The sequence below is a fragment of the Sinocyclocheilus anshuiensis genome, unplaced genomic scaffold (assembly GCF_001515605.1).
Source record: "Sinocyclocheilus anshuiensis isolate Anshui unplaced genomic scaffold, SAMN03320099.WGS_v1.1 scaffold442, whole genome shotgun sequence".
NCBI classification, from domain to species: domain Eukaryota; kingdom Metazoa; phylum Chordata; class Actinopteri; order Cypriniformes; family Cyprinidae; genus Sinocyclocheilus; species Sinocyclocheilus anshuiensis.
Window position 1 is genome coordinate 1,518,736 of NW_015542354.1, and position 15,630 is coordinate 1,534,365.

Here is a 15,630-nt window from a genome sequence, read left to right on the forward strand (position 1 = left end):
CTGGGGAGCGAGCGCCACCGTTTCCCCAGAGGGTGGTCCAGGAGCGACGTGTGCTGGAGGGCACCCCGCGACCAATGAGCAGGCCGGCGGAAAATCCTAACCTCTTCAATGATGTGTTCCAACAGGTGATGGGAGGGGGCTCATTTGGAAAGGAACAACGCGAGGACGACAGGCTGAAGCATTGCTGGACCCAGGTCCGGGTCATCGAAGTCGCTCAGCCTGGCCCCCATCCTCTCCCGCATTTCATCGTCCAAAATGGCCTGCTCTATTGTGTCGCTCAGCGAAGGGGGGAGGAAAAATTATTGTTGGTGGTGCCACGCACGAAGACAGAGACTGTATTGGAGCTGGCCCACTCACATCCCTTGGCAGGGCATCTCGGGGCCACGAACACCATCCAGCAGATCCGCGACCGCTTCCACTGGCTGGGCTTGGAGGCCGAAGTGAAGCGGTTCTGCCGAGCCTGAGCCATTGCCCAGGAACTCTTCCTGCTCTCCAGCCGAGTCGGCATCCCAGCAGAGATCCTGACCGACCAGGGTACCCCCTTTATGTCCCGGCTAATGGCTGACCTCTGCCGGCTGTTGCGGGTGAAGCAGTTGAGGACCACAGTCTACCATCCCCAGACCGACGGACTGGTCGAATGCTTCAATCAGACTCTGAAACAGATGTTGCGACGAGTGGTCGCAGAGGACAAACGCGACTGGGACCTTATGCTCCCCTACTTCCTCTTCGGGATCCACGAGGTTCCTCAGGCCTCAACTGGCTTCACCCCCTTCGGGCTCCTCTTTGGCCAGCAACCCGAAGGAGGCCTGGGAACAACAGCTGGCAGCCCATCGCTCAGTGGTCGAGCACGTGAAGCAAATGAGGGAAAGGATCGACCGGGTCATGCCATTAGTCCGGGAACACTTAAGCAAAGCGCAGCAGGCTAGCGGATGATGGACATCCTGTTGCGACCCCATCAGTCCTACGCCGCCGCCTACCTGTACGACGTCGTGATCCACTCCGAGGCATGGGAGGACCACCTGGACCGGTTACGGAGGGTGCTCTCGGAGCTCCGGAGGGCTGGACTCACCGCCAACCCTCGCAAAAATGCCACTTAGCACTCTCCGAGGTGAAGTACCTGGGGTTCCAAGTTGGACGGGGTCTCATTCGGCCGCAGGAGAAGAAGGTGGAGGCAGTACATTCCGCCCCGAGACCCGAGACCAAGACCCAGGTACGAGCCTTTTTAGGGTATGAAGGGGGCCCTCACCTCGGAGCCGGTTCTCCAAGCCCCGGACTTTAGCTGCCCCTTCCTGCTGCAGACTGATGCCTCCGACACGGGACTGGGAGCCGTCCTGTTGCAGATCCAGGAAGGTGAGGAGCATCCGGTCATTTATATTAGCAGAAAGCTGACCCCGGCCGAGAGAAACTACGCCGCGGTGGAGAAGGAGGCCCTGGCCGTCAAGTGGGCAGTCCTGGAGCTGCGCTACTATCTCCTTGGCTGGAAGTTCACCCTGGTTACGGACCACGCACCCCTTCAGTGCATGGCCCGCGCTAAGGACACCAATGCCAGGGTGACTCGATGGTTCTTCGCGCTCCAGGACTTCCACTTCGTGGTGCGTCATCGGGCTGGAGCCGCGAACGCCAATGCTGACGGCCTCTCTCGGATCTGGGCAGCTTTCTCAGGTCTGTCAGGGGTCACTCCCCACCCACCCCCTATTTCTCCCCTACTGTCTCATATTATCAACAGGACCAGGACGACGCTTGGGGGGTGGGGGGGTGACGAGCGTCCCAAAGCTTCATCAGCGTCGCCCTGGCAACAACCGAGGAACACCTGCCCGTCCTCATCATAGGTTGATCGGTCACAGCTGCAGCTCATCAGGCGGCGGCTACATAAGCCACGCACGCCTGGCCACCGGTGAAACACTTCTCCATGAGACTGAGCATTAACTCGCCCTCTCATTTCTCCCACAGACAGCAGCGTGTGACCGACCAGCCCCACAGGAGCACAACACGGACCCACTGCACTGGGAAGAAGGCCGAGAGCACTCATGGCACCGGAGCACCCACCTGGACCTTTCTCTTTGACTCACCCACTTGTAAATAAATCCACCCTCCGGGGCATTTATTGAGCCATCCTTGTCGTGTGATTCTTCACCCCGTGACAGTATGTGTATATATATATATGTGTGTGTGTGTGTAGATATAGATAGATAGATAGAGCCTTTAATCCTTATGCTTATATTTGATAAAAAAATACAGTAAAAACAGTAATATTGTAAAACATCTTGCAATTGAAAATAACAGATTTGTAGGAGCCATTCCTCTGATTTGCTGAATGAATAAATAAATAAATATAATGACCCCAAACTTTTGAACAGTAGTGTAAATTAATTTTATTTCTTTTAAAATTCTTGAGCAAGTTTAATTACAGAAACCATCCAAATATTACTTAAAAGTTGGTTTAAAATAGGCTCTTGTAATGAGATACTGAATCTTAAAAAACTATGATGCCCCAAACCTTATCTGGCCTATTTTACCTGACATCACCCGACATAAGTCATACAGCAGAGACATATGGGAAGACATAAAAGTAAGAACACAATTTAAATGTGTTATATCTTGATGTTTTATTCACTGACAGGGAATTTCCAGTTTGAGAAAATTAAATAGTCATAATCATATTTTACACGCATAACCTCGCGCTTTAATTCAGCTATTCAAGAAGCCACCATTTCACATGGGCTGATAAGCAGAATGGTAGTGTGACAGGAAACAAACAGTCATTGGGCACATGGGAAATCACAGGCATGTCAGATACGCCTCATACCACATCCAGAAGAGAGTGAAATCATAAAGATGTGTGGAGTTAGGCCTTAATTCAGTATATGAGAGAACAGAGAGGGCAAATGACACGTGACCTACACATATTAAAAACTGCTGGTGCGTTTAACAGTCATATTTCACTGCGACAGATTAGAGATGTGGTAAGATGTTCCAGGGAATGTGTGTTCTTGTGTAGTTTGCACACACATACACACCATAAACACAGCGATTGGAAAGATTAGGATGGGTTTTAAAGTCATGTCTTCCAGATCTTTCACATGCCAGACATTTGCAAACACACATGAATATACACACGCACCTACATGCACACACACACTCCTTCAGACTAATTGAACAGACGGAGGTCTGCGGCACTTGAAATTTAAGAGTACTTTCATCTCTACACTAATGATAATAATGGTGATTATGACTCTCGACTGTGGCTTCTCTTGATTTTTAATTACAGACTCTTTTCCCGCTTAAAGAACATGGAGGGGAATGAGGCAGAGTGTTAGCCGTATTAAACAGCACTGGGGAGGAGTGTGAGGTGCTGGGATCTCAGTGGGCATGTTATAGGACATGAACTCGCATGAAAACAAGTGCACTCACATCACTGCATATATGTTAGTGGAGGAAAGCACACAAATACAAATATTTTTTAAAGTGACAGCCAATGATTTTTTCCACATTAAAAAGTTTTACCTGTAAAATTAATAGTAATTATACAAAATACATTTAAAGACATTTATGTTTTTGTTTGTTTGTGCTGTTTAGTCATTCTTTTACTGTCAGTTTAACAGAGACAAACTACTGGACATAAGGGAACACACACCAGATCAATTTTGGGTCTGGACAGGTCTGAGGAACATCACCCCCCCCCCCCATTCTCATTGACTCTATTGTAAAAAATGGGCTAGCAGAGAGCTGAGGAAATTCAACCTGTCACAGGAGCTGCTCACCCAGTTCTACTCGGTCATCACTGAGTCTGTCCTGTGTCCAAACCAAACATCTATAACTGTTTGGTTCAGCTACCAAATCAGATATCAGAAGACTACAACGGACAATCAGGACTGCTGAGAGGATTATTGGTGCCCACCCGCCTAACCTCCAAGAACTTTACACCTCTAGAGTGAGGAAAATGGTTCAGAAAAGCACTCTGGACCCCTCACATCCAGCCCACTTTTCTTTGAACTGTTGCCCTCTGGCCAGCACTACAGTGCCTCAAAACAGCCAGACATAAGAATAACTTTTTCTCCCAGACCATGTTCCACCTAAACAATACATAACACATATCAGGACTGTACATATGTAAATAACTTCTCAAACTTTTCATCTGTAAAGAGTACATATACACATTCATAATTCTGTATTTTGATATTTTTTCTCTATATATTTTATTACCATATTGTTATTTTTTATTTATTGTCCATTCTCTTTATTATTAGTGTTACATTTCACTTTATTACCTTGAATTATATGCATATCTGTACTTTCTGCACTAGAAGCTCCTGACACCAAGATTAATTATTTGTGTGTGTAAACACACTTGGCAATAAAGCTCTTTCTGATTCTGATTTTGATTGTTAAATCCATTTACTCCATTGTAGGCACTGGTCACGTAGGTACCAGTCAAAGCCTCTTTCTCCTCCAGGATTGGTTATGATAGCCACAAATGGCCTTAGTCATCAGAAGGTTCATCCAAGGATGTCAGGAATGCACCATCACCAAGACTCCCCACCATCAGGCAAACTTTCCCTGCTGACAGTTCCAGGGCACACCTATGGGTAGACTTTGTGACCAACTTACCTACCTCCGATGGTTGCATCCTGGTCATAGTAGATTGGTTCTCCGGTTCTCCAAAGCATGTTGTCTAATTCCCCTCAAGCATCTACATATTCCCATGAAAACTGCAGAACTTCTCTTCAACCACATCTTCCACAACTATGGCCTCCCAGAAGATGTAGTATCTGATCCAGGCCCTCAGTTTATCTCTTGGGTATGCCTTATTCTCACTCCATCACTAGAACACCACTTCAGCGGCGCTGACAAGGCTGATGACCCCACTGGTAGACCAGGTAGGACTGCAATGAAGAGCACAGAGAGGTTGGTAACAGCCTTTATAGCCATAATAGGACAGACAGACAGTTCAGCAATGGTCTTCTTGACCGTAACAGGGCAGACTGAGAGTTCAGGAGTAGGCGCCACCATCCAGAGCGGCGCTGAAGCGAACACCGCTGCCTCGAGAGGTTCTGCAGCAGAAGCCACCACCTCGGGAGGAACTTGAGTGGGCTCAGGAAAGGATTCCTGGACTTGAACGGGCTCTGGAGTGGACTCATAGACTTGAGTAGACTCTGCAGTGGACTCCTGGACTTGAACAGACTTAGGGGCAAACTCATAGATTAGAAATGACTCTGGAGTGAACTTAAGGGCTGGAGCAGGCTCTGGAGCATATTCAAGGACTGGAGTGGGTTCATGGGTGGACTCTGAAGGCTCCTGGACTGGAGCAGGTTCTTGAGTGGACTCTGAGGGCTCCCGGACTAAAGTGGGCTCTGAGGCAGCTTCCTGGGCCAACAGAGCAGGAAACGTAGGTGGGGCCAACAAAGCAGGGAGCCTGGTTGGAGCCGGCAGGGCAAGGATCATGGGTGGAGCCAGCAGAGACACTTCCTCCATGACAATAAGAGTTGACGGCACTGTGGCGGCCTCCTTGGCCGAGACAAAGAGAGTGGGCTGCTCAGTAATGACCTTTGGGACCAACGGAATCGGGTCCTCCAGGACAACCGGACTTGGGACCACAGGAGTCAGGTCCTCCAGGACCACTGGACTTGGGACCCCCGGAGTCAGGTCCTCCGGGTCCACAGGACTAGGGACCGCCAGAGTCGGGTCCTCCAGGACCACCGGACTTGGAACCACCGAAGTTGGGTCCTTTGGGACCATTGGACTTGGGACCACCGGAGTCTAGTCCTCCGGGACCACAGGAGTCGGCTCCTCCAGGACCACTGGACTTGGGATCAACAGAGTCAGGTCCTCCGGGACCACCAGAATAGGGACCACCAAAGTCTGGTCCTCCAGGACCACTGGACTTGGGACCATCGGAGTCGAGTCCTCCAGGACCACCAGACTTGGGATCATCGCTGAGATGCCAGCTGCTCTGGCCGAAATCAGTGGTGGATCCGCCAAACTAGAGATCAGCCCCAAGTGCCTTTTACATGCCTGAGTGTCTTCAAGAGCGTTCACGATGACCGGGAACACAGGAGTGGCATCCGTGACGGCTGAAGACTGTGACGTGACATTCATGATGGCTGGAGGCTCTGGCATGGCAGCCATCTTGTGAAGAGGCTCTGGGATGGTGGCCATCTTGTTGAGAGGCTCTGGACTGGCGGCCATGTTGTGAAAAGGCTCTGGGACAACTGGAGTGGACCTTGCTGCCCTCCTCCTTCTCGACCTCCGCTTGAATGTGGGAATCGAAGAAGGGTCCTGGACTTGACGAGGGAGGTGGGGATGGGGCAGTCCCTACAGGTGGACGCTGGTTGTGGTGAATTACCTTCCCCTCCTTGCAGAGCTGCAAATACCTGGAGAAGTTTCAAAAGTCCAATTACTTAACCAGCTCCATCTCCCATTGCAGTAGTTGTTCGTCCAGATAGAGATTAAAAATGTTCTTAATGTCTGCATTCTGGCAACCCAGACTCTCCGCCTTTGTCCAGAACCTCTGGGCGAAGACCCGCACCTCCACTCCCCGTTGGTGAAGTATCACCAAATCTTGGAGACCAACTTGTCTCTCCAGAGTCTTGTCTCTCATCCTGCTGGATCAGTAAGTGCTGCAGCATTCTGTCATTATATCACTCCAAAAACTGGGAGAAGATCCAATAGCAGCTTTATTGTAGTCCCAAACAAGGATCCAAAAACAGAGGAACAGGCATAAAGGCAAAAAGTCAATCCACAAAACATAGAATCCGCAAACACAGGTAACAGGTACAATACTGCAGCAACAAAGACCACAAGACATATATACCAGTGAGCTAAGTATCTAAATTGCACACAGCTGAGGGTAATGAGACAGTCATCAGTGCAAGGAGTGACTGGAACTGAAGTCCAGAGCAAACAAACAATGACATAGAAGACAGTGTCAGCAGGCACAACAGCTGATGGCTGTGACAGTAATAATGCATAATTAATTGTTATTATAATAATAATTACATGTAACCTGTGTAACAAGGACACCTTAAAACAAAGTGTTATGTAAATAAACATATTGGACACAAAAAGTTCTAATTTATGAGTCTGTGTTTGGAATTTGGAGCAAGATGGCAATTTACCTTTTCTATTAAAAAAAATAAATCTGCAACTCTACTTCTACAAAATGAGGAATGTGTATCAGGTGTATAAAAACGTGTTTATGTTTTTATTTAATTTATTTAAATTATGAAATTTATTACAGTTATTTTAAATTGAACTGAATCATATATACTCATATACTATATATTTATTATATATCATACATTCCTAAGTTCCACCCGAGTTTTTCATTCATAATTATGACTTTATGGTGGTGTTCATGTGTGACATGATTTCAACACACCATATGTGATTTTGTGCAATTACATCATGTGATCACATACTGTATAGTGCAAACAACATTTGAAATGGGACATTCAGATGTTTTTTTTTCCATAATATGTCTCTTCCTTCTTGTTAACTTAACACCCATGCACACACACCACACAACTGCATACATTTCACATTAAAATGTTTGTAAAAGCCCATCAACCTTGAGAGAAAGAAAGAGAGTTCACTTACCATAAAGTATCTGGTTTCCACAGTATTGAGTTTAATATGGAACAGAGACACAACAGAGGTTACAGTAAGCTCTGGGCCTACGACGGGCCACATTCTGTGTTGCAGTCATTATGGTGTCAGACATCACTATAACACAGCCAAACATAATGGACATCCCACTGAGTATTCATTCAAGGTCAAGTTATATGATGCATGTAGTTTCAGCTCTCAGTGTATCGGAGCACATTCAACGATTGGAAAACTCTCCAACAGCAGATATAGATTTTATAGTGAAAAAACAATGTCTCTTTACTGACAATGTTGTTACATTTGGACATTCAGAATTTTAAGAAAAGTCACACAATATATATTAATGTTTATGTTTGTTTAGATTTTCATAGTTTAAAAGATAATATTTTATATTTTAAGATTGCTTTTTACTTTATTTGTTTATTTTTTATGACTGGGTTAAAAAAGATCTATACATAAAAGGCATTGAATAGTAGCAAAACTAAATAGTGAAGCCATGGTAAAATAAAGTGGACATTTTAATTGACCTTCAGATAAGTAAGAAAGAAAAAAAATATTTAATGATCTTTTGTTTCAAATGCAGTCTTGATTATAAACAATTATTTGAAACATAAAGATAAAGGTGTACTATGAATTTTAACATTATTTTAATATATGAAAATTGGTGCACTGTTAATGCCTAGGTTTTGTTGCTGTATAAATTGCCCTGTGAATGGACAAATAAATATATTACTACTACTAACAGTTTCTCTAAAACTCAACCCCAGTGGCACTAAAAGGTCAATTCTTAAAGATGTCAGTGCATAGAAAAAAGAAAAAGAAAAAGATCTTTATTGACTTTTAACTAATTGGTCTGAAGATAATTTTTGTAGATATATGAATCCAGTTTCTGACCACCAAAATTGGCAATTATGTTTTTACTCATTTTAAATAGCGTGCATTACCTTTGGTTTGATGTTTTACTTTATGCAATTACAACCATACAATTGAAATGTGGATTCAAGTAATTTTAGTATCCCTGTCAATCTATAATACTGCCACTTAAAAGCTATGGTCTTTAATGAGACATCTCTATAAGAAGTGTAACAATTCATCATTTCCCTGATGAATGCAACATTTACACCCACATACATATTAACAAATGCCCTACACATTCCCATGCACTATAACAGATTTGCTTGGATCTTTTCTGCTAGTTATACCCGCAAGAAAATATTTTAGTCTTCCATGTGAAACTGAACTGATTAATAACAGAGCCTTCACCCTCTGATACCTCAAGCCAGATTACTTTTGCGTAGAACTCAGTGATGGCTTCATTTAAATGCAAAGTCATTCAACTGCAGATTGTGACAATGCACAAAAGAGCAGCTCTGGCCTCGGCAAACCGTAAAACACGATAGACAAAAGGTTTGACAGGCCTCTGGAGCAGCACAGGAGTATGGGTAATTGGTCTCCGTTGCGTTCGCCTCAGCCCAATTAAGTCCTCATGCTCTCACAGGTATGCAAACACACATACATGCACACTTCTACCCAGGCATCTGAATGAGGCTTCAAACCTGCATATGAGATAATGGTTTGGATGGTGGTCAGTCACTCGAGGTCTCACAGACACTCATGTACTGGACAGAAACATAGACAGATCTCCCTTATAGAAGCACAGAAGAGATCTCCCTTATATTAATGGCAATAAAATGACCAATATATATATATATATATACACTGTATATATTGTGGTGTGCCTTTAAATTGTTGATTTATTTAATGTTGTATATTTGTTTTTCCACACAAAAGGAGAAATTTTGAAGAATTTACTGATCATTATTTTGAAATAATAATAATATAGCCTATCTAAAAGGACATGTATTAATCAAAGAAAAAAAGTAGCAAATATCGTTCATGATTTCCACCAAAAAAAAGTATAAGGCAGCACAATTGTTTTTAGCATTGATAATAACAAGAAATGTTAGAGCAGCAAATCAGCATATTAGAATTACTTCTGAAGAATCATGTGTCACTGAAGGCTGCTGAAAACTATTGTAATATATTTTCATAATTTTTCAAAATGTAGTAATATTTCACAATACTAATGTTTTTACTGCATTATAAATCAAATAAATGTAGCCTTGGTGAGAATGGGAGACATTTTTCAAAAACAATTTTAAAAAATCCACCCCAAACTTTTCAAAGAAAAGCAATTTTATCAAACAAATTTAACAGCTTAATATAAGAAAATATTCATAATTTAAGTGAGTATTCGAGAGATTTGTCAAAAAAATAAAAATTAACGAATCAGACATTGTTACTTGCATGAAAACTAGGGCAGATGTTAAGATATTTAGAGCAATATTAAATTAAATTTTCTTTTCCTACTGCTTATGTAAATTTTAAATCGATTATAGCGACTTGGAATTTGGTCTTTCTCTTACACAGAGCTATGTTATGAATTCATAAGACTGAGAGCTTCAGTCATTATATTTGCTTGGATAATAGTGTTTCTAAGACAAAATAAAGTAATACAGGTTTGAACTTTAAAACAACATGAAGGTGACTACATTTTGACAGAACTATTCATTCATTTCCATACTTTGTGCTCGTTCATGCATTTGACCCGTTTCTCATGACTGCATTCTTGTATGAATATCTCATATTGTAACAAGAAGGAGCTTATTCTGTGATCACACTGAATTCCCAGTATCAATAGCTTCACTATACTGCTTGTCACTGCAGATTATCTCTTAACAAGCACAGCTCAAGCTGCCATAATAGCTATGCTTCTTCTCAGACACATGTGCATCAAAGCAGAAACACAACAGCATCACCAGCCACCTAATGGCCTCCACCCATCATTTTATAATGGCGCAAGTCATCAGTGAAGCTATAACATTAATTGACTAGAGCTCCATTTACTCATGAAGCTCAATTAATTTATGCCGGTTGGAGATGTCATGCTACATGTGGTGCCGTGGATCAATGCATTTTAGCCTTTGTTCTCTGGGTTTGATTGATCATGTTTGCATTGACTTTGGATATGCTCTCCATCAGCTCTCTGAGGGTGGTCGAATATGGAGGGGAGTCTCATGGGATTGGATGTGGGCAATGTTTTTTAATTAAATGGACTGTGTGAAGAGTGACATTTTATTGATGAAAGTTCATGGGAAAAAAAGATATGCTTGTGACATACCGTGAATCTTCAACTGTTTTAGTACATACTATAAATAATAACTATAAATATAATTTTTGTTTTAATTCAGTTGAATTTTTAACCTAATATGGGATTTCCTTTCCTTTATTCTAGCTTTTATTGGCTGACTTTTACTCATAAAGATATCCCATCTCTTCTATCTTTAATTTCCATCGTTTTGCACTCAAAAGACCCACTTTAATGAGTCTGGACACATACCCACAATTCTGTTCAGTTTACACATGGGGCAACAACTACAGAAATAAACATGTCTGTCATTAATAAACAGCTAAATCAGAGAACTGAAGTGCCCTGAAAAGGATGCAAAAAGCAACAGGGTGCCTTGCAACTAGGGATATGCAACTCCTTTAAAGTCCCTCCAACACACATTCATTTGCATGTGCAGAAAAGGTTTTTTGATCATTAAACCACACATATTTATTTGGGAAAGTCATAATTGGAACTGTAGTCTCCATGAGTCAATGCATAATGCAATTAGTTCAAGATATTTATTTTCTGCTCTGAACTGTTGGAAAAAAAGGTGAGATTTTATAATGCTTCAAAAACAGGGTGAATATAGTTTTAGAAAATGTTGAATTGTCTTTCTCCTTGGAATTTATTCTAATCAACCAAGAGGCAGTTATGTCCAACTTTTCATACCAACGACAAGGTCAAGTCTTTAAGGTCATGTTCATTTCAACATGAGAGGAAAAGAGGCTAATTGGCTAATATATATATATATAAATATTTGTTTTTGTTTGTTTGTTGTTGTTTTTTACACTCACAACTTCATTAATTATGTAAGGGATAATCAACGGTTTGCCGTGCATTTAAAATCCTTTAATGCACGTGGAGGTCAAGAATCACCCGAAGTGGAGGGTGGTTGCTTTAATGCACGACAAGCCGTTGATTATCCTGCTTATTCCATGGTTAAGTTAAAACTAGTATTGCTCTTTGCAAAGCAATATTTGACAGAATGGGTAAAAATTAGGGCTGCATGATTAATCGAATGCGATTGTCATGCGCATCTTGTCAGTAAAGCCAGTTCTGTGATTAGTAGTAAATCTCCATCACGTGCTTTCAGATGGAGCAGCATTTACTACACAGAGCCGTAGGTCACTGACAAGCTACGCAAAATCGCGTTCATAATCGCAGATGATTTAATCGCGTGATTATGAAATCGAAGAAATCGTTCTGCGATTATGAAAGCTGTTTGCATAGCTTGTCAGTGAATTACAGCTCTGTGTAGTAAATGCTGCTCCACCTGAAAGCACGTGAAAATACCACATTTAATAACATGTTTTTACTCCAAACTCACTTCATAACGTCAGTCGAGTGTTTGAAATAAATCCTTCTGTGAGATGATGTGGCTTCTTACACAGAAAAAGGCACGCAACATTTAGTATTCTAAGCAGTGATAAAGGCTATGTCGATAAGCATTGCTTTATTATATACTTTATAATAATAACAATTATAATAAGACAAACTCAGATAAACCATATATTGTCCTAGTCATGTATTTATTAGTCATGTTGAATTAATCAAAGCAGTTAAATCTTCTGTTTATTCAGCAACCGATAAAGGGATTTCCTTATTTGGAGTTTCAGCGCGAGAGCGCCCTCTGGCCTTCGGATGGAGATTTACTGCTGATCACAGAACCGTGCTTCACTGAAAGATACGCATGCCAATCGCAGCTTCTGCCTAAACGCGTCATTGCGATTTAATTTCGATTAATTGTGCAGCCCTAGTAAAAATGAGTTATTTTCGTCAGTTACGGCATGTTAGCTCTAGCATTCGGCCCGCTTCAAATCGGACACAGAGATGAAATAGTGTGGTAAGATCACATTTATTTGAATGAATTATACAATTTATTTCAATTAATTATCGATCGAGAGAGAGAGAGAGAGAGAGAAAGAGAGAGAGAAAGAGATGACAGTTGTGTGTGCTTTACCTGCATGCTGTGTCTGCGCGTCTCTCTCTACAAACAGTTACTTCAAAAACAGTGCCTCGTTGCTGAAAAATATAATGTAGCGATCTAGTAGGCTATTTATTAATAAAAATCGCGGGGAAGCGTTGACAAGAAGTTTATGTGTGTGCGCAGCGCAATCTGCAATTTCTGACTCCCTCTCTCTCTCTCTCTCTCTCTCTCTCTCTCTCTCTGTGTGTGTGTGTGTGTGTGCGAGTGATGTGTGTGGGTTAGTGTGCATCAATTAAAGCAGCGCATTAATATGGAACGGTAATTAAACTGACTTGGAACTACCTGTGCTACCTGTAACGGTTTTACTGCATACCTGACAGCCAATCAGACTCCAGTATTCAGACAGACCATGGAATAATTTACTTTATTCATTATTTTAAAAACATTATTTGTTTTACAACTTAAATAGTACAAAATCCTTAAATGATCTGTGGCAGGTTCCATTTAACTTACTCCATAATATGCCCAACACTGGGGCATGTTGTCATGTAAGGTCAATGTGTGGCAAGTCTTGATTTCCCTTATATTTTTCATTAACAATTTTCCAGAAACACTTTAACTATTTTAAACCCACTATTTTAGTAGACTATTTGCTTGAGAAAGTGGCCGTAATAATATGTTTACTTTCTCGCGTTCAGGTCTCAGAAAGCAGACAGTGATCTCCCATCTTTTGTAAACAGGATTCTAATTAAATATGATTAATACATTACCATATTAATGCAATCTGCAAATTAAAACTCTTTAGCCTTGGTAGGGAGGGAAAACAAGGTAAATACCGAGAGCGAGAGAATAAGTGATGCATGTGTTTCTGTTTTGCATGTAGATTTCAGCCCATTCTTCCTCTTATGAACTTGTGGACATAAGAAAAAGACACGTCGCTATTCTCAACACATAATCAGTGTTTTTCAATGAGGTTGGGTGTGTATTTGAGGTAGAGATTTGTATTCATTACTGCACAGGCATTTGCTTTAAAAGCATCTCTGCAACATTACAACTCTCTTGCTTAATATGCCTCTGATAAATTCTGTCTTTCCTCTTCAATACGCTGTCTGTTCCATCGATTTTCCATTTAGGAGATCAACCCAGTACCTTTGCATTCATCCTGCACCGCATCATAGAAAAAATAGTTTGGAGGCTGTGGAGAGAAGGATGGATGGAGAGAGAGAGAGAGAGAGAGAGAGAGAGAGAGAGAGAGTTTAATGATGTGTTCACCCACTGTGTACATTTAGCTGAGGACATTGTTATCCCTTTGAACAACCCTCCATCTCTCCTCCATGATGTCTGTCATCGGCTCATGTTCTGCCCAGCTCTCTCTTACCATTAAGGGCTGGAGATACACCGTCATACCCGTGAGTCTTTCTATGAGATCTTCTTCTTCACCATAATATCAACTTGTTGAATCCGTCTGAGAGAACAAATCATCCACATTATGGTTACGTGAATCCAATTTCTCCATGTTCATTATATTGGCTTGAAAATGCCAACATACAGATTTTGTATTTTCTTCTGAGACTAACATTTCTGACTCTAAATCCTACTAGCTATTGAGTTACATCTACCACACTCAGCATTTTGGATTGTTCTGATGCATGTTGCTATACACCTTTCTAACTGATCCGTCTAACAACGCCTAGATGTTTGAACATGCTAGCAACATAAAACATAAATGACCATAAAATATTCAGACTTCAACTTTTTAAAACCCTATAAAGCCTACTTTATTATATGGATTTCTACCTAAATCTAAGGCCTTTAAATTATCAGCAAGATCAAAACAACTTTTGTACACAATCTTCTACATGCCATCTGTCCTCTGATTAATAGTCCATACTTCTTAGTATAATTGTAATAATGCCCACCTTCAGGTTTTTGTTCTGTAAAAGCTTTAATGGTTTTCATCAAAGTAAACATAATAACTTTATTTTTTTTTTTAGTAATTTTACAAGATGAACATTTGATTTTTTTTTTCTTCCCAAAAACCCATGTTCAGATGTATCAAATATGATTCATCATGCTTTTGTGGAACATTTATTTATTAATCTCTCAGTCATCATTGTATTTCAATGCAGTATATGTTTTCAAATGCTGAGCTTTGATCATAAAACGAAGCATTTAAATATTAACCTACATAGACATAATATTTTGAGATACAGAGTGACATCTGATATTTATATCATTTACTGTTGGTAAGTAGTCTGCTACTCTTATAAAGATATCATCGATTTACATTTTACAAGCTATCAGAATTTCATCTTACTTCTTGGCCATATAAATAATTATATGCTTTTGACCCTTTTTTTTTTCCCCTCAAGTGTGAGATCAATATTCTCACTATATCATAGCACAGTATATGGGCCACCAAATCTTGATGTATCACCCTAGGCTCCATTATGGAGAGTATCACGATGCATGCGCGTGCTGCTGCTGAATTGTTGAATAAAGTCATATTTTTTTGTTTTCTTTGCACACAAAAAGTATTCTCGTAGCTTTGTAAAATTACAGTTGAACCACTGATGTCACATGGGCTATTTTAACAATGTCCTTACTACCTTTCTGGGTCTTGAACGTGTCAGTTGCGTAGCTGTCTATGCAGGGTCAGAAAGCTCTCATATTTCATAAAATGTGTGTACTATCTTATCTTAATGGGTTTGGAACGACATGAGGGGAGTAATTAATGACAGAATTTTCATTTTTGGGTGAAATATCCCTTTAATAATCATTATAACAATACTGAGAACAACAAATTATTTTTGTCATAATATTGCAGCACTATCCTGTAATCCGTTTATGGTTACACTTTACTTGTAGGGGTGTGCATAAGACTGACATGACACCTTCATAATCATGACATGACACCTAAATAATC